Consider the following 24,787-nt stretch of genomic DNA (forward strand, 5'->3'; position numbering starts at 1 on the left):
AGGACACTAGTTGCACACACATATGCTCAGTTGGCGCGGCAATCTAGTCTAGTTGCACACACATTGATGTTTAGTTGGCAGGACTTTTTTGGTACACACATATGCTCAGTTGACGCGGCAATCTAGTCTAGTTGTACACACATTGATGTTTAGTTGGCAGGACTTTTTTGGCACACACATATATGCTCAGTTGACGCGGCAATCTAGTCTAGTTGCACACACATTGATGTTTAGTTGGCAGGAAGACTAGTTCGTCGAAACATCCCCATGCGGGATCTAGTTTCAAAGAGCACGTCGCGAGGATTCCAGCGATGAAAACGGATCTTAATTCCGACACGCGGGTTAAAAGTTATGCTTTTTTTAGTTTTTGAAACCACAAATTAAATACACCAAAGAATAAAACGCATGCATCGAAGGGATGACTGTGCAGACATTTAAGAACCAGGTGTAAAGGTTTCTTAAATTAGGATGATTACTTAAGAAGAGGACACAAAATTTTCAGTTTAGGCCGGCCGCTCGCGTAGGCTAAGCGAGCAGCCGGCCGCTCGCTAGACTTGGCCAAAAATCTTATACGACCGGGTCGTACATCCCGCGTCGTGCGACCCTCTCCTGATGATGACACCTAGCAAAACAAATCTCAAAGCACATCCCCTTTCTTCCACCTCTGACCTCTCTCTCTCCTATCCTTTCTCCTCCCGCCGTTCTCCTCGGCTAACGCACGGGCTCGCCGCTGCCCTCGGGCATTGATGACGTCCAGTGTCCTCTTTCAAGTCTGTCCACCTCCCTGGATCGTTTCCTTATTAGCTTCCTGACGCCAGGATCTTGCGTCGCCTCGGATGTTGCCCCGGCGGCGACGGTGGCGACAAAGGAACTGGTGCTGATGGTGGCCAGATAGCCATGGAACCTGAGCACTGAAGGGGCGTTGTGATGCGGCTGATCTGGAAGGGCGCTCCACGCGAGAAGATGCCGGGGCGGCGAGGGAAGATAATTTTTTGGGGATGGTGCCGGCGGTTGAACATGGCGACGTGCTCAGGCTGTTGGTCGTGTGCGCGCTAGTGCTGCTCATGGACAAGAAAGAGATGGGGGACAGGGGAAGAGAAGGGTCAGAGGTGGAAGAAAGCTAGGTGTGCTTTGAGATCTGTTTTGCTAGCTGTCATCATCAGAAGAGGGTCGCACGGCATGAGATGTATGACCCAGGTCGTATAAGATTTTCTTCCGGGAAAAAGGAGCGGGGCTATCGGGGCACTCATCTCCGACGAGGTTTCGGTCACCGGTGTCGGTCGGACGACGAGGCAAGGTCGAGGGTGATGGGGATCTGCGGGAGGAGCTCGGGCAGAGGTGCTCGGGATGGAGGGGATCGAGAGTGGCTGGTGATTGGTGGGTTTGGATCTAGAGGGATCCCGAGGAGAGGGTGGCGGCGGGTGAGGAAAAAGAGGGAGTTGGTCTAGGGTTAGGTAGGTTTACACTGACTATAAAGTAGGTGGGTTTTTGGTTAGGGCTAATCCGTCCTTCCGATCGCAATCGGACGATTACGAATAAATAGCTAGGGAGTCCAAATAAAAAAATGGTGATGTTTTATAGATGTTTGGGGAAGTTTTCGGACGCACACAGGGGGTCTGACAAAAAGGTCACAGGTTAGGCCTAAGCGGGGTTAGTGAGCTGTGCAAGAGCGGTTGGGCTGAGATGAGCGGGAAGGAGTGCAACCCGACAACAGTTTTCGGAGACCGAAAACGTCCGACGAAAAGACTGGCTATATTGCCGCTATAGTTAACTGTTGGGGCGTCAAACGGACTCCAAATGCGACGAAACTTGGCAGGAGACCTACTGACAACATAAAAACACCGCATGCCAACTTTCAACCCATTCCGAGAACATTTTCTGGTTACTTATAAAATAATATTTCGGACGTGCCGCAAGCGCGTGCAACTGTGTCTGGGCTCAGAACGGACAACGGAGAGAACTGGGAGACCCGGACAAATGCAAGTTTTGAAAAACACGATGATGCAATGCACATGATGACATGGCAATATGCAACATGCAAACAAATGACATGGAAACAACAATGAATAATTAGAAGACACCTGGTGCAACGGTCTCGGGGCGTTACAGAAAGGCCGTCCGGTCATCTTTGGAAAGACTGCCAAATCATGAAGGAGTTCAAAAATTCAAATTTGTTCTAGAACAATCATGGGCCGGGTGGCGGCTCAGGTTCCGGTTCTCATGGTCCGGGTTACGGTGGTGGCGGTTCTAATTCAGGTTTCTAGGGCCAGCCAAGCAATCAAGGCAATCAGTGTGGTTATCGTCAACAGTTCGGTCAGGGGAATCAACAACAACAATCTGGTTGTCAGAGTAACCCAAAGCAGTTGAATAGTGGGCAGTACTACGTCTTCACCACAAGTTTATGTAAGAGGGATCAGAAGCTTAATAAAAGGACAGTAAACGCTATTGAGCCGGCGGTTCCCCGTTATTTACGATGGTCGGAGCAGCCCGTTGTCTGGAGCCGTGAGGATCACCCGCCCTGGGTTGATAATCCGGGTCATTTGGCGCTGGTGGTGGCGCCTCAGGTTGGAGGATACAAGTTCACTAAGGTACTCATGGATGGAGGCAGCAGTATTAATATCCTCTACTATGATACATTCTGTCGTATGGGGTTGACTGACAAAAACCTTAAATCATCAAACACTATTTTCATGGTGTGGTACCTGGTAAGTCGGCATATCCGGTCAGTAAGATATCTTTGGAAGTTGCTTTTGGAGATGAGTATGATTCCAGATCTGAGACGTTGACCTTTGAAGTGGTTAAAATCAAGAGCCCTTATCATGCTCTGTTCGGCCGGCCGGCTTATGCAGAATTCATGGCATGGCCTTGTTATGTATATCTACAGCTCAAAATGCCGGGTCACGAGGGCACTATAACAGTACATGGGAGTCGCAAGATAGCCTTGGAGTGTGAGGAAGGCGATGCTGCTTACGCCGAGTCTATTTGTGCGACACAGGAGTTGAAGTTCTAGAAGGACAATGTTGACCCGGCAGACATGACGTCTTTGAAAAAGCCAACTACGGAGCATGATCCGGTCTTGAAGTTTAAGTCGATAGATGATACTAAGCTAGTTAATTTCGTTCCTGGCGATTCATCCAAGCAGTTCAGCATCAGTGCTAATCTGGATCCGAAATAGGAAGGCACGCTCATCGAGTTCATCCATGAGAACCGGGACATCTTTGCATGGAAACCTTCTGACATGCCAGATGTACCGAGGGAACTCGCTGAGCACACTCTTAATATTGATTGAAAGTTTAAGCCGGTCAAGCAATTTCTTCATTGTTTCAATGAAGAAAGGCGTAAGGCCATTGGTGAAGAAGTGGCCCGGCTCTTGGCGGCCGGGTTTATTGTTGAAGTTTTTCATCCTGAGTGGTTGGCTAACCCGGTGTTGGTGCTTAAGAAGAATGGCACTTGGCGTATGTGTGTGCACTATACAGACTTAAACAAAGCTTGTCCGGCTGATCCCTTTGCTCTCCCTCGTATTGATCAAATTATTGATGCTACGACGGGTTGTGAGCGTTTGAGCTTTTTGGATGCTTATTCTGGTTATCATCAGATCAAGATGGCAGTTAAGGACCAGGAGAAGACAACTTCCATTACTCTGTTTGGATCCTTCTGCTATGTGTCCATGCCTTTTGGGCTCAAGAGTGCCCAGGCGACTTACCAGCGGTGTGTGCAAAATTGTCTCCACAATCAAATCGAGTGTAATGTTCATGCTTATGTGGATGACATTGTAGTAAAGTCCAGGGAGAAGGAGACACTGATTGATGATTCGGAAGAAACCTTTGACAATCTCTGGGTCTATAAGATGATGCTTAACCCGACCAAGTGTGTCTTTGGTGTACCAGCTGGTAAGCTTTTAGGTTTTTTGGTTTCTGAACGAGGTATTGAAGCTAACCTGGGAAGATAAAGGCTATCACCTCTCTGGCTAAACTGACATGTATTAACGACGTCCAGCGTTTGGCGGGTCGTATTGCGGCCTTAAGCCGGTTCGTAAGCCGGTTGGGTGAGAAAGCTATCCCTCTTTACCAGATGATGAAGAAGACATATCGCTTTGTTTGAAGTGATACTGCTAATCAAGCGTTTGAAGATTTGAAGAAATAGTTGGCTGAGCCGCCCGTTCTTGCTGCTCCCATTGACAAGGAGCCTTTGCTGTTATATGTGGCTGCCAATAGCCGAGCTGTTAGTGTAGCCATTGTGGTGGAAAGGAAGGAAGCAGGCAAAGAATATCCGGTTCAATGGCTAGTTTATTACATTAGTTAGGTCCTTATTGAGTCCAAACATAGGTATCCACATTGGCAGAAGCTTGTGTACGGGGTTTTTATGGCTAGCCGGAAGTTGAAGTAGTATTTTCTGGGTCATCCTATCACGTGGTTAGTTATGCCCCTTTAGGGGATATCATTCAAAACAGAGAAGCCACAGGTCGGGTAGCCAAATGGGCCATTGATATTTGACCTCATGGTTTAAAGTATGTGCCTCATACAACTATCAAGTCTCAAGCACTTGTGGATTTTATCAATGATTGGACAGAGTTGCAGATACCTGAGGAGAAGCCGGATAACACATATTGGACTATTCACTTTGATGGATCCAGGCAGTTGGAAGGCTCGGGGGCTAGAGTTGTCTTCACTTCCCCACGAGGTGATAAATTTTCTTATGTCCTCAGGTTGATGTTCCCTTGTACTAAAAATGCAACTGAGTATGAGGCCTTGCTCCATGGTCTTCTGATGGCTAAGGAGATGAACTTAAGCCGGGTGAGGTGCTTCGATGACTCAGATCTGGTAGCACAGCAAGTGTGTGGCACTTGGGATTCTAAGGATCCACTCATGGCGGCTTATCGTCGAGAGGTTGATGCTATTGCTGGGCACTTCAAGGGTTATCAAGTTGAGCATGTGGATCGCAGGAAAAATGAGGCGGCTGATGCTGTAAGCCGGTTAGGATCTCAATGTAAGCCGGTGCCACCTAACACTTTCCTGGATATTCTGCATAAGCCTTCTGTCAAGTTGCCTACAGAGGAGGATCTTGCTATTCCTGACCCGGAGGTACAACTGGTGGAGGCTCTTCATGCTATTCCTGATTGGACAATTCCATATTTGGCTTATTTGACCCGCGGTGAGTTACCTAAGGATGAAACTTTGGCCAGACAGATAACCTGGCGGTCTAAGTCAATGACTATTGTCAATGGAGAGTTGCATCATCGCAGTGTTACAAGGGCGTTTCAACGTTGTGTTTCTCCTGAAGAAGGTCATGAAATTTTGTGAGAGATTCATGAAGGAGATTATGGTCATCATGTCGGCTCTAAATCTCTTATAGCCAAGGCTTTCTGTCATGGGTTTTATTGGCTTACGGCTCACGCTTACGCTGAAGATCTAGTCAGTAAATGTGATGGATGTCAGAAGTTTTCACGCTGAGCTCATGTGCTGGCTCAAGAATTGAGGATGATTCCAATTACTTGGCCGTTTGCCATCTCAGGGCTTGATATGGTTGGGCCTTTCAAAAGGTCCAAAGATAAAAAGACGCACCTCCTGGTGGCGGTTGACAAGTTCACAAAGTGGGTTGAGGCAGAGCCGGTTAGTAAATGTGACACGGCGATGGTGGTTCAATTCATCAAAAAGGTGATTTTCCATTTTGGTTTCCCCCACAACATTATAACTGATAAGGGCACTGATTTATCCAAGGGTGCTATGGAAGAATTTTGTCAACTTGAGCATATCCGGGTTGATGTATCATCAGTAGCTCACCCCCAGTCTAATGGTTAAGCTGAGAGAGCCAATCAAGGGATCCTGAGAGGCATCAAGCCCCAACTTATGGTTCCCTTGCAGAGGACGCCGGGTTGTTGGGTGGAGGAGGTACCCTTAGTGCTATGGAGTATCAATACTACCCCCAATAGATCTATGGGTTACACACCTTTCTTCATGGTTTACGGGGCAGAGGCGGTTCTCCCTAGTGACATCCGTCATGACTCGCCCCGCGTGGTGGCTTATGTTGAAGCTGACAATGAAAAAGCACGTCAAGATGCACTTGACCTATTAGATGAGGTGCATGACCTCGCGGCGGCTCGATCAGCGATTTACCAACAAGATATGTGTCGTTATCATAGCCGCCGGGTTAAGACCAGAACCTTTCAAGAAGGTGACTTGGTGCTCCGGCTTATTCAGGATTAGACTGATATGCATAAACTATCCCCACGTTGGGAAGGGCCTTTTGTGGTCAGCAAGAATCTGAAAAACGGGTCATACTATCTTGTCGATGTTCGAGGCCACAAGGACTCACGCACGTCGAAGGAGGAGACCCGTCGGCCGTGGAATATTGCTCATCTTCGGCCTTACTACACTTGAGCCACTGGCTCTTACAATGTACATATCTTGACAATGTATATATTATGATGATTATAATAAAGATGGCACCCCTGCTAATACAAGGCCTCTGTTCATTTCATCTCAAAGAATAATGAGTCTTTTTCACTACAAATGGACATTTGGGGGCTTCATGCTCATTGAGCATAGCTGTGAATATCCCTCTTGATCCAGCGCAACGCCACATCTTCAGATGGTCATTTGGGGGCTTCCTGCTCATTGAGCATATCTATGAATATCCCTCTTGATCAGCTCAATTCCACAGGTCACTTGGGGGCTTCCTGCTCATTGAGCATAGCTGTGAATATCCCTCTTGATCGGCTCAATGCCATAGGTCACTTGGGGGCTTCCTGCTCATTGAGCATAGCTGTGAATATCCCTCTTGATCGGCTCAATGCCACAAGCCAGTTGGGGGCTTCCTGCTCATTGAGCATAGCTGTGAATATCCCTCTTGGTCCGGCTTATATGCCCTAAAGCATGTGGGGGCTTCCTGTTCAAACATAGGTGTATTCACCAAAGAGAACATAGCATTACTACCCTCATGAACTGGCTTGGAACACCAGGTGTATTCACCAAAAATTTCTGGGTTATCCTACTTTGTAGAATCTGCCACTCCGCCCGGGTAATCCCGGAATGACAAGCCGAAATCTTGACAGTCAATCTTACATAGACCCTGAACTTGTCAAGGTTAAAACGGCGGTCATGCGAGGCCAGATTCAGAACGTGTAAAAGGTTAACTCAGTGGCTTGGCGGCCCATGAAAGCCTTGGAGCTTTAGGCTTGGCGGCCTATGAAAGCCTCATTTTCTCGATTTTGATTCATTGTCTTTTTCTAATCATTTTTTGGAGTCATGTATTTACGCCATATTAACATATGGCCTGAGACAATTCAGGCCATGAAACCTTCATCCTTATGGATCATGCTTAAACATATCTGGAGTTTCATAAACCGGGCTGGCTTCGGACTATAAGTCACCAGTATATGATAATAGCCTACGTGCTTGGAGTTCTGGCTTTAACCTTTGGGATTCTACCCCTTGCTGTATAAGGCGTTGCAAACCGGCAGTATATGATTATTAAACAGGGCATTATGTGTCCAATCTTTCTGGGTTGACACCCTTACTGCACTGGTATGATAAGCCGGCAGTGCATTCAAATATCACAGGTATGATATTCTTTGATGATTATGATCAAATCGGCCCTGGTTATGAACTGTTTTAGTCACCAGCGGTTTATATAGGGTATTATGACCCGCCCCACGGTAAACCGCGAGGGCACTTGTGATCTGTCTGTATGCAGGGCATTGCTAAAGCTGATCTACATAAATCGATGCTATCATAAGCATAAAGTGGTAGTTTTTCAATTGGCGGATCAGCAGTTTGTGCAAAACAAAATGTGCACGATGGCACGCCACATCAAAGTTTCACTAGTCTATTGCATGACTAAGTGAGCCAAAAGATCAAGTGTTTTTGGAAGATCAAATATTCGAACCGCCCAGTGGATCAGTCTTCTTGGCCTTGACGACTTGAAGTTTCCGGATCATCCTTCTCTAGTTCTTCGTCCTCCGTCGTCTGTAAGTTTGGTGATGACCAGTCAATGCCACACAAGGCTTGGAATTCAGCTTCATCATCTATAAGGTCGGACGGATCAACTTCAGGGGCGAAAGTATGCTTACGGATTGGGGGAATCAGATCCATCACTTTATAAGCCGGCGTAGGCATCTTCTAGTTTTCTGCGTCATAAGCCGGATGATATTTTGAGAGATTTGTTTCATCAACAATCAGAGTCGCCAGAGGACGTATTTCTTTAACACAGGCAGCGAAGTCTTTCTGGTCAAAATAAGTGCCATTTTCGTTCAAGCTTGGATATCCAGTAGCTACCTCGGTCGGGTCTAGCTCTGGTAACCATGCGTTAGCATGGCTCAAGGCCTTCACGGCACCGGCTCTTGCACATGACTGTTTTATCTCTTGAATCCTTGCAGGCAGAATTGACAATTTTTTCAAGACATCACTCAGTAGATTGGGTTCTTGATTTGTTGGGGAAATAGTGGCTAGCGTGCGCTGAGTTCCGGTATATAGCTATTCAACAAGCGTATATATGGCTTTAAGCTTCACCAGCACATCTTGACTAAGGTTGCTACTCCTCATACCTGTGTAACAATCATGGAGTGATCAGCAGTGGTTTATGATAGAAAAAGAAGAGATTCAATTTTGATGTTGGCGAGGCGGCTCACCAAAGATAGCAGAAACCATCTGGGATACACGGTGTTTTAAACCGGTCAGCTCAATGGTCACCTTTTGAAGATTAGCTTCCACTTTTTCAGCCCGCTGCGTTATAGCAGTTTTCTCTTCAGCCCAGGCGGTTCTTTCAGCATCAAAACCGGTCTTCAGTTCTTCTGTCTCCTCCAGACTAAATTTGAACTTTGAGTTGGCTTTCCGGGTCTCATATTCTTGAACCTCCAGTCGAGTTTTCACATCAGCCAATTCTGATTGAAGTTGAGCAGTGGTGTCCTATATAGGCACAGATTTGAAACCATATTCATAAGTCAGCTTATAGGAATAAAGTCCCAAGCATTTTCCAAGCAACAACACTTGGCACTTGGGGGCTAATGCCTACTGAAAAAAGTTGTTCATACAAATGGCTTTTATAAATAAGTCCCAAGCACTTTGCAAGAAAGAGTACTTGACACTTGGGGGCTAATGCACGTTGCACGTCTTGTTACTACTTTATGACGACCCAGTTGTGCTGCAAATGACCACAGTCGGCTCATGGGGGCTACACAAGTAAGTTCTGATTTATAAACAATGATGCACATGTACTGGTTCATTCATGCTGATTAAACCGACCCTTGGGGGCTACGAATGCAATGTTAATCATTAAAAATCTGGTTTAACTCTAAATGGTGAAAACCAGCCTTTGAAGGATTTTACCAAAGATGTTATTTATACTCATGGCTACTCTAGGTCTACAGCATACTCAATTTTATCAGATGCATTAGACTTGGGGGGTGACAGGATATGCATACTGTATTAAGCCGGAGTTCATACCTCATACTTCTGGTGCATCTGTTTCACCATGTCAATCTCAATATCGCGGCTGGTACACCTTCTATCATAGATCCAAAGGCAAGATATTTGTGGCTAAGAATGGATCCTTTCTAGAGAAGGAGTTTCTCTCGAAAGAAGTGAGTGGGAGGAAAGTAGAACTTGATGAGGTAATTGTACTTGCTCCCTTATTGGAAAGTAGTTCATCACAGAAATCAGCTCCAGTGATTCCTACACCAATTAGTGAGGAAGCTAATGATGATGATCATGAAACTTTTGATCAAGTTATTACCGAACCTCGTAGGTCAACTAGAGTAAGATCCGCACCAGAGTTGTTGGGGATATGACTATCAGATATGACCCGCCCAGGAGGGGTCGGATCATCCATTATGGTGGTTCATCTAAAAAGAATCCCAAGAGTATACTAAAGATGGCGGTTCATAAATAGGCTTGTTAAAAGGCCCAAATCCAGAGGCGGCTTAAGGCCCGTAAGTGTAAACCGCCATGTATATGTAAACTTGTATTGTAAGACATGTAAGATAACTCACCGAGCCAGACACGTTTGTATGAGCCGACCGGGACTCTGTAGGCCGCAGGGCGTCAACCCATATATATATATAAGGGGATGACCTGGCAGCGGCTTAGGGCAATAAACAACAAGTTGAAAGCCAGGCAAAGCGTGTTTGCTCACTGGTAATCGAAACCCTAGCAATACCACCTCAAACTGGAGTAGGCCTTTATCTTCACAGCAAGGGGCCGAACCAGTATAAACTCCCCGTGTCCTTTGTCCCATTTTAACCCCTTTAAGCTAACCTCGTCGCAATGGCTCCACAACTAAGTCCTTCTACAAGGACATCTGCCGTGACACTTCCACGAAAGTTGGCGCCCACCATGGGGCCCGCGCACGGGGTTTTGAGTTCTTAAAGGCAGCTTCGAAGGGCTCAAGGGATATGCTGTGGGCCGGATGACCAAGAGTCATCGCGGCAAGCTCTACATCTACGATGCAGGCTGGGGGCCCGAGGCCGGCTCAATTGAGTACGGGTACCGGGTCCCCTTCGATGGAATCCACGTCTTCATCGGCAAGATCGGCGAGCTGGGACCTGAATCGAACATCTGCACCGACATCATCGAGGCGGCTCAGCGTGCATGACCCGCCCGGGCTCAACCCACTGTAAGGCATGTCTTCGTTGGGTTTACCCATGGGACTGAGTTGGAAGGCTCTATATCCAGCGGTGAGACGGCCATCTGCTCTGATGATGAGTCGTCCACAGGCGAGACCAACTCAATGTATCAGCTACAAGACGGGCGGCTTGGCGGCTATTCCGATGGCGATAGCATTCCGGATCCCCGTGAGCCGGTGAACAGGGTGGCAATCTTCATGGCTAGCACCCAGCCGGCTCTTGGTTCGACAGCCGCCACGGCTGTGACTTCCAGTGCAGCAGCGGTAATGGCAGCCGGGGCTGACGGTTCAGCGCGCCCGCCGGCTCAAGTCTTAACAGATCTGTTGGATGCCCTGGCAACTTTGATGGAGGTTGAGGTGACCCCAGACAACCAGGAGCAGCACAAGGCAGAGATAGCTAAGTTGCGTGATGAGATAGCGCATGCTAAGGCGAAATTAGCAGCAGAAAACGCCAAGATGGCTGTAGAGCGGGCCGTTTTAAGTGCCCAAGCACAACGGATTCAAGCAGATTCATACCGGCTCATGGTGGATCAGAACACATCGAACAAAGTTTTGAGGAGAAAATGCCGGAGTCATCTGCCCTCAGTTTATGAGTCAAGGGACCTCTTCAACACCCCTGGAGCTGGGGCCAGTAACCCGTCGGTGATAAATCGGATGACTGAAGCACCGGGCGGTGGGGTGCCGGGTCAGCCGCGCGTGACAAGTTCTTCGTATATGGACAACACCCCGCCTCAACACGTGGTAACACCGTCGGGTCACTACTCCACCCCTTTGGACAACATGATTGCCGCGGCGACGTGATTTGCGGCTTTACCAGTTGAGGGTGAGACTCCGACGACGGTTGAAACCCGAAGGGCTAGGGAGCTTCTTCAAATGGCTTTAGTGCAGCAACAGGCTTATTCTTATAGCCATGACCGGATTCATTCAACCCCCCGTCCAAGCCGGAGCTACAATAGGCACATTGACTCACCCGCAGTCTCGAGTACGGAGCAATGTCGTAACCAACCTCATGGACATGACCCGGCATGCAATGATGCCAATGCATAGGATTTGGTGGACCAGGATAGAGCACGTCGGGAGGCCGAGCTGGCGGCTCATCAGCACGCGTCGGTTTACCCGACAGCTTCAATTGAGGCAAGTGTAACTTCCAAGGCTTTCGGTATGCCATGTCTAACATCGGCTCTACGAAACGAGCGTTTGCCCAAGGACTTCAAGGGCCCTCGTAAGGTGCCTAATTACACAGCAGATCAACCCCCTGAGGCGTGGGTGGAGAGTTATGAGATGGCCATGGAGATGATGGATGTTAGTGAGGCTGCATACGCTAAGTACTTCACCATGATGTTAGAGGGGACGGCTCGTACCTGGTTGAAGGGGTTGCCGGCTAATTCCATCGGGTCATGGGCGGAGCTGAAGGCTCGGTTCATCCAGAATTTCAAGGATAACTATAAACAATCTATGTCAATCATGGATTTGGTTTCTTATGTTCAGGCCGAGGGCGAGTCAACAACTAGCTAGGTGCGCCAGGTCTCGACCATCATACATTCTTCAGATAATATCAATGTCGGTTCAGCGGTTCTGATGTTGGAGAAAAATTGCCAGTTCATTCCACTCAAGCAGAAGCTTGGGCGGCTCAAGCGTCATTGCAACAACATGGGGGGGCTAATGGCGGCTCTTGTAAAGTATGCCGACTCTGATGGTACCAAGGACCCCGACTCTGAGGATGAAAGATCGGGAAAGGGAAAGAAGAGTAACGGCATGAAGGGACAGCAGTATAACCTTACCAACCAGGGCGGAAATGGTAAGCACAAGGCTGATGATTTTGTGGCTAATGTCGGTGTGCGCAATTATAACCAGCATCGTAAGGGACCACCGGCTCAAGGGGCAAGATTTGACCTTGACACGGTATTAAATCAGCCATGTTCAGAACACGGAACGAATCAGAAGCCATCTACTCATTCGTGGAAGGATTGCAGCATAATGAGAAGTTTTAGGGAGTCAATCCAACACAAACGTGGCCCGAACGGTGGGTCAGGATCTGGCTCTCATGGCCCGGGTCATGGTGGAGGCGGCTCAAATTCCGGGTTTTATGGCCAAGGCAATCAAAGTGGTTACAATCAGCAGAATAATCAGGGGAATCAACAGCAGCAGCAGTCTGGTTATCAGAGTAATCCAAAGCAGTTGAATAGTGGGCAGTACCATGTTTTCACCACTAGTACGGGATCAGAAGCTTCACAAGAAATTTTTGAACACTGTTGACCCGACGGTGCCTTGCTATTTACGATGGTCAGAGCAGCCTATTGTGTGGAGTCGTGAGGATCATCCGCCCCGGGTTGACAATCCGGGTCACCTAGCTCTGGTGGTAGCGCCTCAGGTTGGGGGCTATAAATTTACTAAGGTACTCATGGACGGAGGTAGCAGCATTAACATACTTCATTATGAGACCTTCCATCACATGGGACTGACCGATAAGAATTTTAAACCATCAAACACTGTTTTCCATGGTGTAGTACCGGGTAAATCGGCCTATCTAGTGGGTAAGATACCTTTAGAGGTTGCTTTTGGAGATGAGTATGATTCTAGGTCTGAGACTTTAACCTTCGAAGTGGTCAAGATCAAGAGCCCTTATCATGCTCTGTTTGGGCGGCCAGTTTATGCTAAGTTCATGGCAAGGCCTTGTTATGTTTACTTGCAGCTTAAAATGCCGGGTGATAAGGGCACCATCACAGTGCATGGGAGTCGCAAGGTGGCCTTGGAGTGCGAGGAAGGTGATGCAGCTTATGCTGAATCAGTTTGTGCAATAGAGGAGCTGAAATTTTACAAGGATAATGTTGACCCGGCAGATATGACATCCCTGAAAAAGCCAACCACAGAGCATGATCCTTCCTTAAAGGTTAAATCGGCAGATGATACTAAATTGGTTGACTTTGTCCCTAGCGACTCATCTAAACAGTTCAGCATCAGCGCTAATTTGGAGCCGAAATAGGAAAGCGCGCTCATCGAGTTCATCCGTGAGAACCGGGACATCTCTGCTTGGAAACCTTCAGACATGCCGGGTGTACCGAGGGAACTCGCTGAGCACACTCTTAATATTTATCCGAAGTTTAAGCCAGTCAAGCAGTTTCTTCGCTGATTTAACGAAGAGAGGCGGAATGCCATTAGTGAGGAGGTGGCCCGGCTCTTAGCAGACGGATTTATCGTTGAAGTTTTCCATCCTGAGTGGTTGGCTAACCCGGTGCTGGTGCTTAAGAAGAACGGCACTTGGCGAATGTGTGTGGATTACACGGACTTAAACAAGGCTTGTCCAGCTGATCCGTTTTCCCTTCCTCGTATTGATCAAATCATTGATGCTACGGCGGGTTGTGAGCGTTTGAGTTTTTTGGGTGCTTATTCAGGTTATCATCAGATCAAGATGGCAGCTAAGGACCAGGAGAAAACAACTTTCATTACTCTGTTTGGAGCCTTCTGCTATGTGTCTATGCCTTTTGGGCTCAAGAGTGCCCAGGCGACTTATCTGCGGTGTGTACAGAATTGCCTTCACAATCAGATCGAGCGTAATGTTCATGCTTATGTGGATGAAATTGTGGTAAAATCCAGAAAGAAGGAGACCCGGAATGATGATTTGAAGGAGACGTTTGATAATCTCTGGGTCTACAAGATGATGCTTAACCCGGCCAAATGTGTCTTTGGTGTACTAGCAGGCAAGTCCTTCGGATTTCTGGTTTCTAACAGAGGCATTGAAGCTAACCCGGAGAAGATCAAAGCCATCACATCATTGGCTAAACCGGCATGTGTCAATGATGTTCAGTGTCTGGCGGGTCATATTGCAGCTCTAAGCCGGTTCATAAGCCGGTTAGGTGAGAAAGCTATTCCTCTTTATCAGATGATGAAGAAGACAAATCACTTTGTTTGGAGTGATGCTGCTAATCAAGCATTTGAGGATTTGAAGAAAACATTTGGCTGAGCCGCCCGTGCTTGCTGCCCCTATTGATAAAGAGCCTCTGTTGTTATATGTGGCTGCTAACAGCCGGGCCGTTAGTGTAGCTATTGTGGTGGAGAGGAAAGAGGCAGGCAAGGAGTACCCGATTCAACAGCCGGTTTACTACATCAGTGAGGTACTTATTGAATCCAAGCAGAGATTTCCACACTAGCAGATGCTTGTGTATGGGGTTTTCATGGCAATCCGGAAGCTCAAACAATATTTTCAGCGTTATCCCATTACTGTGGTTAGCTCTGCTCCTTTCGGAGACATGATTCAAAAAAGGGAAGCCACAGGCCGGGTTGCTAAATGGGCCATTGAGCTTGGACCTCATGGTTTAAAATATGTGCCTCGTACAACCATCAAGTCCCAAGCACTTGTGGATTTCATCAATGACTAGACAGAGTTGCAGGCGCCTGGGGAAAAGCCGGATAACACATATTGGACTATTCATTTTGATGGGTCCAGACAGTTAAAGGGCTCGGGGGCTGGAGTTGTCTTGACTTCCCCATGAGGTGATAAATTTTCCTATGTTCTCCGGCCAATGTTCCCTTGTATTAACAATACAGCTGAGTATGAGGCCTTGCTCCATGGTCTTCGGATGGATAAAGAGATGAATCTGAGCCGGCTGAGGTGTTTTGGCGATTCAGACCTGGTAGCTCAACAAGTTTCCGGTACTTGGGATTCTAAGGATCCGCTCATGGCGTCTTATCACCGAGAGGTTGATGCTATTGCGGGTCATTTCAAGGGGTATCAAGTTAAGCATATTGATCACAGCAAGAATGAGGCGGCTAATACTTTAAGCCGGCTAGGGTCTCAGCGTAAGCCGGTGCCACCTAACACGTTTCTGGATATTTTGCTTAAACCGTCTGTTAAATTACCTATAGAGGAGGATCTTGCTGTCCCTGACCGGAGGCGCAATTGGTGGCGGCTCTTCATGCTATTCCTGATTGGACGGTCCCGTATTTGGCTTACATGACCCGGGGTTGATACGTCTCCAACTTATCTATAATTTTTGATTGTTCCATGCTATTATATTATCAACCTTGGATGTTTTATATGCATTTATATGCTATTTTATATGATTTTTGGGACTAACCTATTAACCTAGAGCCCAGTGCCACTTTCTGTTTTTTTCCTTGTTTTAGAGCATCACAGAAAAGGAAAATCAAACGGAGTCCAATTGACCTGAAACTTCACGGAACTTATTTTTGGAACGGAAGCAATCCAGAAGACTTGGGGTGTATGTAAGGGAAGCAACGAGGAAGCCACGAGGCAGGGGGCGCCCTCCACCCTCGTGGGCCCCTCGTGGCTCCCTTGTTTCTTCCTCCTATATATATCCATATACCCTAAAAACTTCGGGGCCGACAATAGATCGGGAGTTCCGCCGCCAGAAGCCTCGTAGCCACCAAAAACCAATCTAGACCCCCGGCACCCTGCCGGAGGGGGGAATCCCTCTCCGGTGGCCATCTTCATCATCCCGGCACTCTCCATGATGAGGAGGGAGTAGTTCTCCCTCGGGACTGAGGGTATGTACCAGTAGCTATGTGTTTGATCTCTCTCTCTCTCTCTCTCTCTCTCTCGTGTTCTTGAGGTGGTACGATCTTGATGTATTGCAAGCTTTGCTATTATAGTTGGATCTTATGATGTTTCTCCCCCTCTACTCTCTTGTAATGGATTGAGTTTTCCCTTTGAAGTTATCTTATCGGATTGAGTCTTTAAGGATTTGAGAACACTTGATGTATGTCTTGCGTGGGATACCTGTGGTGACAATGGGGTATTTTATGATCCACTTGATGTATGTTTTGGTGATCAACTTGCGGGTTCCGTGACCTTGGGAATCTATGCATAGGGGTTGGCACACGTTTTTGTCTTGACTCTCCGGTAGAAACTTTGGGGCACTCTTTGAGGTTCTATGTGTTGGTTGAATAGATGAATCTGAGATTGTGTGATGCATATCGTATAATCATACCCACGGATACTTGAGGTGACCTTGGAGTATCTAGGTGACATTAGGGTTTTGGTTGATTTGTGTCTTAAGGTGTTATTCTAGTATGAACTCTAGGGCTGTTTGTGACACTTATAGGAATAGCCCAACGGATTGATTGGAAAGAATAACTTCGTTTGTTCTCCGCTATTAGTGACTTTGGAGTGACTCTTTGTTGCATGTTGAGGGATAGTTATGTGATCCAATTATGTTATTATTGTTGAGAGAACTTGCAATAGTGAAAGTATGAACCCTAGGCCTTGTTTCAATGCATTGCAATACCGTTTGTGCTCACTTTTACCATTAGTTACCTTGCTGTTTTTATATTTTCAGATTACAAAAACTATTATCTACTATCCATATACCACTTGTATCACCATGTCTTCGCTGAACTAGTGCACCTATACAATTTACCATTATATTGGGTGTGTTGGGGACACAAGAGACTCTTTGTTATTTGGCTGCAGGGTTGCTTGAGAGAGACCATCTTCATCCTACGCCTCCTACGGATTGATAAACCTTAGGTCATCCACTTGAGGGAAATTTGCTACTGTCCTACAAACCTCTGCACTTGGAGGCCCAACAACGTCTACAAGAAGAAGGTTGTTTAGTAGACATCAGGGGTGAGTTGCCGGAGGATGAGGTCTTGGCCAGACAGATAACCCGGCGGTCTAAGTCAATGTCAATTATCAATGGCGAGTTGCACCATCGCAGTGTCACAGGGGTGTTTCAACGTTGCATCTCTCCTGAAGAAGGTTGTGCGATTTTATGAGAGATCCACGAAGGAGATTGTGGTCATCATGCTGGCTCTAAATATCTTGTAGCTAAGGCTTTTGGTCATGGGTTCTATTAGTTGACGGCTCATGCTGATGCTAAGGATTTGGTAAGCAGATGTGACGGCTGTCAAAAATTTTCACGACGAGCTCATGTGCCGGCTCAAGAATTGAGGATGATTCCAATTACTTGGCCGTTTGCAACTTGGGGGCTTGATATGGTTGGGCCCTTTAAGAGGTCTAATGGTAAGAAGACCCACCTCTTGGTGGCAGTTGATAACTTTACTAAGTGGGTTGAAGCATAGCCGGTTAGTAGATGTGATGTAGCACGGACAGTTCAATTCATGTAGAAGGTGATCTTCTATTTTGTCTTTCCACACAACATTATAACATATAATGGTACTAATCCCTCTAAAGGCACTATGGAAGAGTTTTGTCAACGGGAGCATATCCGGCTTGACGTTTCCTCCGTGGCTCACCCTCAATCCAATGGTCAGGCAGAACGAGCAAATTAGGAGATTCTATGAGGTATCAAGCCCCGTCTTATGGTTCTTTTGCAGAGAACGCTGGGTTGTTGGGTGGAGAAACTACCCTCAGTATTATGGAGCATCAATACGACCCCCAACAGGTCTACGGGTTACACACCTTTTTTCATGGTTTATGGGGCAGAGGCGGTTCTCCCTAGTGACATCTGTCACGATTCACCCCGGGTGGCGGCTTATGTTGAGGCTGACAATGAAAAGGCGCATCAAGATGCACTTGACTTATTGGATGAGGGGCGTGATCTCGCGGCGGCTCGTTCGGCGATTTATCAGCAAGAGTTACGTCGTTATCACAGCCGCCGGGTCAAAACCAGAACTTTTCAAGAAGGCGACTTAGTGCTCCGGCTCATCCTAGATCAGACAGATATGCACAAGTTATCACCGCCTTGGGAAGGTGTCGGATCATGGGTTCCGAAAAAACCCTTAAGGTTCGAACACTGGGGTGCACGCGAAGATCTCCCCCCAATCGATCCGCGTCCTAACCTAGCTAAGATCTCACGAACTAACTCGACGAACTCGCAACACAAAGGACACAAGATTTATACTGGTTCGGGCCACCATTGTGGTGTAATACCCTAGTCCAGTGTGGTGGTGATGGATTGCCTCTTGGGCTGAAGACGAACAGTACAAGGGGAAGAACAGCCTCCTGAGGTTGAGGTGTTCTTGTGCTTGGTGGGTGTGCCGCCAAGGATGTGGTGGCTCTAATCTCCGATCTCTCTCCAATCTTTGATCTCTACCCCTCTATGGTGGTGGCTAGTCCTATTTATAGAGGCCCTGGTCCTCTCCCCAGATATTGAGCGGGAAGGGAGCCAACAACGACCAATTTGAAGGGGGACAACTAGTACAAGCTATCCTGACAAAAGCAGTCTTCGCCTGCCAAAGGCTCTAGTGGTGACGCCGTCTTGGGCTCCATGGTGACATCCGTCTTGTCATCCTTCTAGTCTTGGTCTCATTGCACCAATATGTAAAACTTTGCTTGATGCCTTAGTACTCCGCGCCTGCACTTGCCCCCTTAGCACCAAAGAGGAAACAAGGACGCTGCGCGCGCTGGCGCCCGCCTCGTCTCGATTGTCATGGCTTACATCACGAGAACCTTGCGAGGTTTGCCCTTCCTTGAACTCTCCGCCCCTCACGAGCCAGTCTGGTGAGGCCGCTCCTGAGGAGGTCTTGTGTCGTTCTCCTCGCAAGGCTTGGCCCCTCCGAGGGTCTTGATTCCTTGTTGATGAAGATGGGATGTACAGGCTTGCCAGCAAAGCCACGCCGTGGGCCGCAGGCAGGCAAGTCTAGGGACCCCCATTCCCAGAACGCCGACAATAGCCCCCGGGCCCAAGGCGCGCTCGGGCTTGGCTTCAAGGTGAAGCCAAGGGTTAAGTGCGGAGTTCCGTGGGCCCCAATAGCATGTGTCCTCGGTCGACGTGTGGCGGTTGATTGGACGTGGGCATCTCCGCTTCCCCATGTTGCCTCGGCAACTGCCCGACTGTCAAAAGGCTGGCATAGACAGCGTTCTCCTTCACTGTTTCCTTTTGCCTTGCTCAGACCCCCTTTCTTGCTCCCCGCTTCCGAAATCTTTAGATCCACTCCTATCCTTTCCTGCATCAGCGACCAATGGCGCCCCGGAGAGTCAAGCCTGCCTCGTCGCCGATGCCGTTTGCAACGAAGGCTTGGTACGAACCTGCCCTCGACTCGCCCATCGTCTTAGAGAAAAACCTCGTCGCCACACGCCTACTGACGGTGGGGGAGAGTAATGAAAGGCTGAAGACAGAGCTCCAGGTTGCCTCCGACGTGCCGGAGCCCGAGGGGAGCGCGTTGCTACCTCTTGAGTATAGTTATGAGAATATCTAGGTGTCGGTGTCAAAACCGGCGGATCTCGGGTAGGGGGTCCCGAACTGTGCGTCTAGGCCGGATGGTAACAGGAGGTAAGGGACACAAAGTTTTACCCAGGTTCGGGCCCTCTTGATGGAGGTAAAACCCTACGTCCTGCTTGATTAATATTGATGATATGGGTAGTACAAGAGTAGATCTACCACGAGATCGGAGAGGCTAAACCCTAGAAGCTAGCCTATGGTATGATTGTTGTTCTATATGTTGTCCTACGAACTAAAACCCTCCGGTTTATATAGACACCAGAGAGGGTTAGGGTTACACAAAGTCGGTTACAATGGTAGGAGATCTACATATCCGTATCGCCAAGCTTGCCCTCCACGCCAAGGAAAGTCCCTTCCGGACATGGGACGAAGTCTTCAATCTTGTATCTTCATAGTCCAGGAGTCCAGCCGAAGGTATAGTCCGGCTATCCGGACACCCCCTAATCCAGGACTCCCTCAGTAGCCCCTGAACCAGGCTTCAATGACGATGAGTCCGGCGCGCAGATTGTCTTCGGCATTGCAAGGCAGGTTCCTCCTCCAAGTACTTCATAGAAGATTTTGAACACGAAGATAGTGTCCGGCTCTGCAAAATAAGTTTCCACATATTTCCATAGAGATAATAATATTTACAAAAATCTAATCTGCTAACGTATTCCGTAGTGTGACACACCACGGCCAAGCCTTTATCCGAATCGTTTTATTATCCCACCTCAGCGCGTTATGCGAGGCGGTTTCCTTGGCACGTCTTATTAAAGCAGAGATCGTGTCCCCTTATTCCGGGATCCTCATCAATACGGGCGTGGGTAACCCAACCACGCCATTGATTACGGTGCTTGGAGATAAGCGAGTTTTACCAGGCTGGTGGGGACACGTAGTTGCGTCCACGCATATAAGGGGATAAGGATCCACCTTTTCACCTACGCCTTCTTCCTCCTCTGCCTATCCATTCTCGCGCACTCAAGCTCCAGCGCCCAAGTCCGCACTCCCCACCTCAACCTTCTCCAGCCATGTCCAGAGCGGGAGGCAAGTGGATGGTCTCCTCCGTCACGGAGGGGCACATCAAAAAACTGAGGAAGGCCGGATACTTGTCTAACGACATCGCGCACCGGCTTCCCGAAGAGGGGCAGCTCCTCCCCACCCCAAGGCCCCATGAGAGGGTAGTGTTCCTTCCCCACTTCCTCCGCGGACTAGGCTTTCCTATCCACACATTCGTCCGGGGACTCATGTTCTACTACGGCCTGGATTTCCATGATCTGGCCCCGAACTTCATCCTCAACATCTCGGCGTTTATCGTCATGTGCGAGGCTTTCCTCTGCATCCGCCCCCATTTCAGCCTATGGCTCAAGACTTTCAACGTCAAGCCGAAGGTGGTGCGCGGCAACCAGGCGGAGTGCGGAGGCGCCATGGTGGGCAAGATGCCCAACGTCTTATGGCTCGAGGGCTCCTATGTGGAGACCCTGAAGTAGTGGCAATCGCGGTGGTTTTACATCACCGAGCCGCGCGACCCTGAGCGGGTCGCAGCCCCCGAGTTCCGGTCCGAACCCCCAACGCAGCTCACGTCCTAGAAAGAGACGGGCCTGTCGTGGGGCAGCAAAGGAGAGGTGACTGGACTCAATACCAGAATAAATGACGCTGCCGACGGTGTTAGCTATGCCGACGGCCCCCGTCGGCATAGATGGAGATACACCGATGGCCGGGGAAAAGCCGTAGGCGTACAAAAGCCGTCGGCAAAGCTTCGTCTATGCCGACGGGCACCGTCGGCGTAGATTAGCCGCCGACATCTCCCCCACTATACCTACGGGGACCATCGGCATATATACGCCGTCGGCACACATATGGGCCCGCCGACCCAAGACCGGATGCGGAGTTGACGTCGTCACCACTATGCCGACGGCCCTGACGGAGGCCGTCGGCATAGCTAGTACAATTTTTTTAGTTGTCAGAAAACACGTGTGCTATCTACGCCGACGACCTGGCCGTCTCTGTGGTCTATATATGCCGACGGCCAAACCGTCGGCATATATGTTTAAATCTAATTTATATAGACTTAAACATACAGAAATTATATGTTTTTATTTCTGTGGTCTATATATGTTTTTTATTTCTTATTTTATATTTTTAAAATTTAGACTTGATTAGTTTAAATCTAATTTATTATACTTAAACATACAGAAATTATATATGGATTTCAGGCAGAATTTTCCCTATATTATGAATATCTGGTTTGTTTTTACTTTTGAGTACATTAAAATGTAACCTCATGTAATTTTGCATATAGGTCCTTATACTTAGTAAAAATCACAAATAATTCATACTTCCATAGATTTTGACAACTTTTAAATGACTTTTTTATCATAATCTCGCACCGCCTTGTAGCAATGCCATCGAAACGCCGTACCGGGTCCTGATGCGTGTGTGAATGTGTTGTGACATGTGTAGACGCCCTTCTTGGGCTCCGAGGTGTGCCCCCCTCTATGAACGGCAGAGCCGCCATCACTTGGAGGGGGGAATCGTGCGAGTCGGGTAGAACCGGAGGGAATATATTGGTTGGTTGGGTCCAGACCGTGTTCGGGGTTGTTCCTATGGGCTGACCAATCGCAACCAGGTGGAAGAGTACACTGGTCAAAGACCGTCCGGTGAAAGTCAAAGGGCTAGATCGTCGAGTCAACTTGGCTTCATGGTGGCCTTCCGGGTGTAGCAATGCCACCGAAACACCGTACCTCATCCTGATGCGTGTGTGAAAGTGATGTTGCATGCATAGACGCCCGCCTTGGGCCCCGAGGTGTTGCCCCCCTCCACGGACGGCAGTGCCGCCGTCACTTGGAGATCGGAATCATGCGCGTCGGGTAGAACCGGAGGGAATTTGGTGGTTGGTTGGGTCCAGGCCATAGGAACACTTTGGAGCAACATCCGGGCCAGACCCACAGCAAGATCCCCTCCGTGTAGACCCGACGCGTCCGTTGCCCCCTCCAGGTGCCGGCGGCGGCGCCGTCCGTGAGGGGGGGCACACCCCAGAGGCGCGTGTCAGGCGTTTGCAACCGCCACAACACTTCCAGACTTGTGAGAGGCCGCCTACGCAAGATTTGGCGGCATGCTAGCCCCCGGAGGCCGCCGGCCACAGTCGTAGACGCGCGAAGAGCAATCCGCGTAGAGGGAATTTTTCGGATACTTCTCCATCATAAAAAATTATGAAAAATTACCATCGTTCCTATAGCACATGTGGCCATGTCGTGCAAAAAAACTCATGATTTTATCGCGCTCCGAGTATTTAATAATATCCACGCTGCATCGTTACCGCAGAATGTCTACTACCGTGTCATCACCGTCCGTGAGGGGGGCCATACCCCGGAGACGCGTGCCACCTCTTTGGACATGCCACCACACCACCCCACATGTATGAGGGCCCGGTGCGACGCTCCGGTGGCATTGCTACCCCCAGGGCCCCGTCCCGCCTAACCCTGTAGCGTTTGACCACGGGATCTAGCCCTTTGACTTTGCACGGACGGTCTTTGAGCAGTGGACCTCCCCACCCGGTTGTGTTAGGTCAGCCCATAGGAACACTTTGGAGCAACATCTGGGCCAGACCCACAGCAAGATCCCCTCCGTGTAGACCCGACGCATCCGTTTCCCCCCTCCAAGTGCCGGCGGCGGCGCCATCCGTGAGGGGGGGCACACCCCGGAGACGCGTGCCGGGCGTTTGCAACCACCACAACACTTCCAGACTTGTGAGAGGCCGCCCACGCAAGATTTGACGGCATGCTAGCCCCCGGACGCCGTCGGCCACAGTCGTAGACGCGCGAAGAGCAATCCGCATAGAGGGAATTTTTCGGAAACTTCTACATCACCAAAAATTATGAAAAAATACCATCGTTCCTATAGCACATGTGCCCACGTCGTGCAAAAAAACTCATGATTTTATCGCGCTCTGAGTATTTAATAATATTCACGCCGCATCGTTACTGCAGAACGTCTACTACCGTGTCATCGCCGTCCGTGAGGGGGGCCACACCCCGGAGACGCGTGCCGCCTCTTCGGACATGCCACCACACCACCCCGCATGTATGAGGGCCCGGTGCGATGCTCTGGTGGCATTGCTACCCCCTAGGGCCCCCGTCCCGCCTAACCCTGTAGTGTTTGACCACGGGATCTAGCCCTTTGACTTTGCACGGACGGGCTTTGAGCAGTGGACCTCCCCACCCGGTTGTGTTAGGTCAGCCCATAGGAACACTTTGGAGCAACATCCGGGCCAGACCCACAGCAAGATCCCCTCCGTGTAGACCCCACGTGTCCGTTTCCCTCCTCCAGGTGCCGGCGGTGGCGCCGTCCGTGAGGGGTGTTGCCTCCCTCCACGGACGGCAGTACCGCCATCACTTAGATCATCGGTCAACTGGGCTTCGTGGTGGCCTTCCGGGTGTAGCAATGCCACCGAAACACCGTACCAGTTCCTGATGCATGTGTGAAAGTGATGTTGCATGCGTAGATGCCCGTCTTGGGGCTCCGGGGTTTGGCCCCCCTCCGCGGGGGCTAGATCACCGCGTCAACGGGGCTAGGATATAGTCCGGTCGGGTGGCGTGCAGGTACGACTGAATATATTTTTAATTTTTTTACTGTACTTTAGAATGGTGCCGAACTTGTCACATGGATAGCTAGTTTATGTATAAATAATAATTAATTTAGTAAGGACATTCCTAAAATAAAATAAATTTAATGTAAAACAGGTATGCCGATGGTTATACCGTCGGCATAGTTCGGCCCCACCTATGCCGACGGTTACACCATCGGCATACCGCCCATCTTATCCAACCGGCGTCTCACACTAAAAAAACCAAAAAATCTTATCCAACTGTCCACCTTATCCACCGTCGATCCAGTCACGCCGCCGCGCGCTCGATCCAGCCCCCCCGCCGCTCGATCCTCGCCCTCCGCCCCTCGATCCCGCCGCCGCCAGCCATCCCCGCCCCGCACCGCTGCCGCTCTCTTCTGCGCCGGCGCCGCCCCCGCCCTGGCCGCATCACGCCGTCCCCACC

The sequence above is a fragment of the Triticum dicoccoides genome, chromosome 3A (assembly GCF_002162155.2).
Source record: "Triticum dicoccoides isolate Atlit2015 ecotype Zavitan chromosome 3A, WEW_v2.0, whole genome shotgun sequence".
NCBI lineage: Eukaryota > Viridiplantae > Streptophyta > Magnoliopsida > Poales > Poaceae > Triticum > Triticum dicoccoides.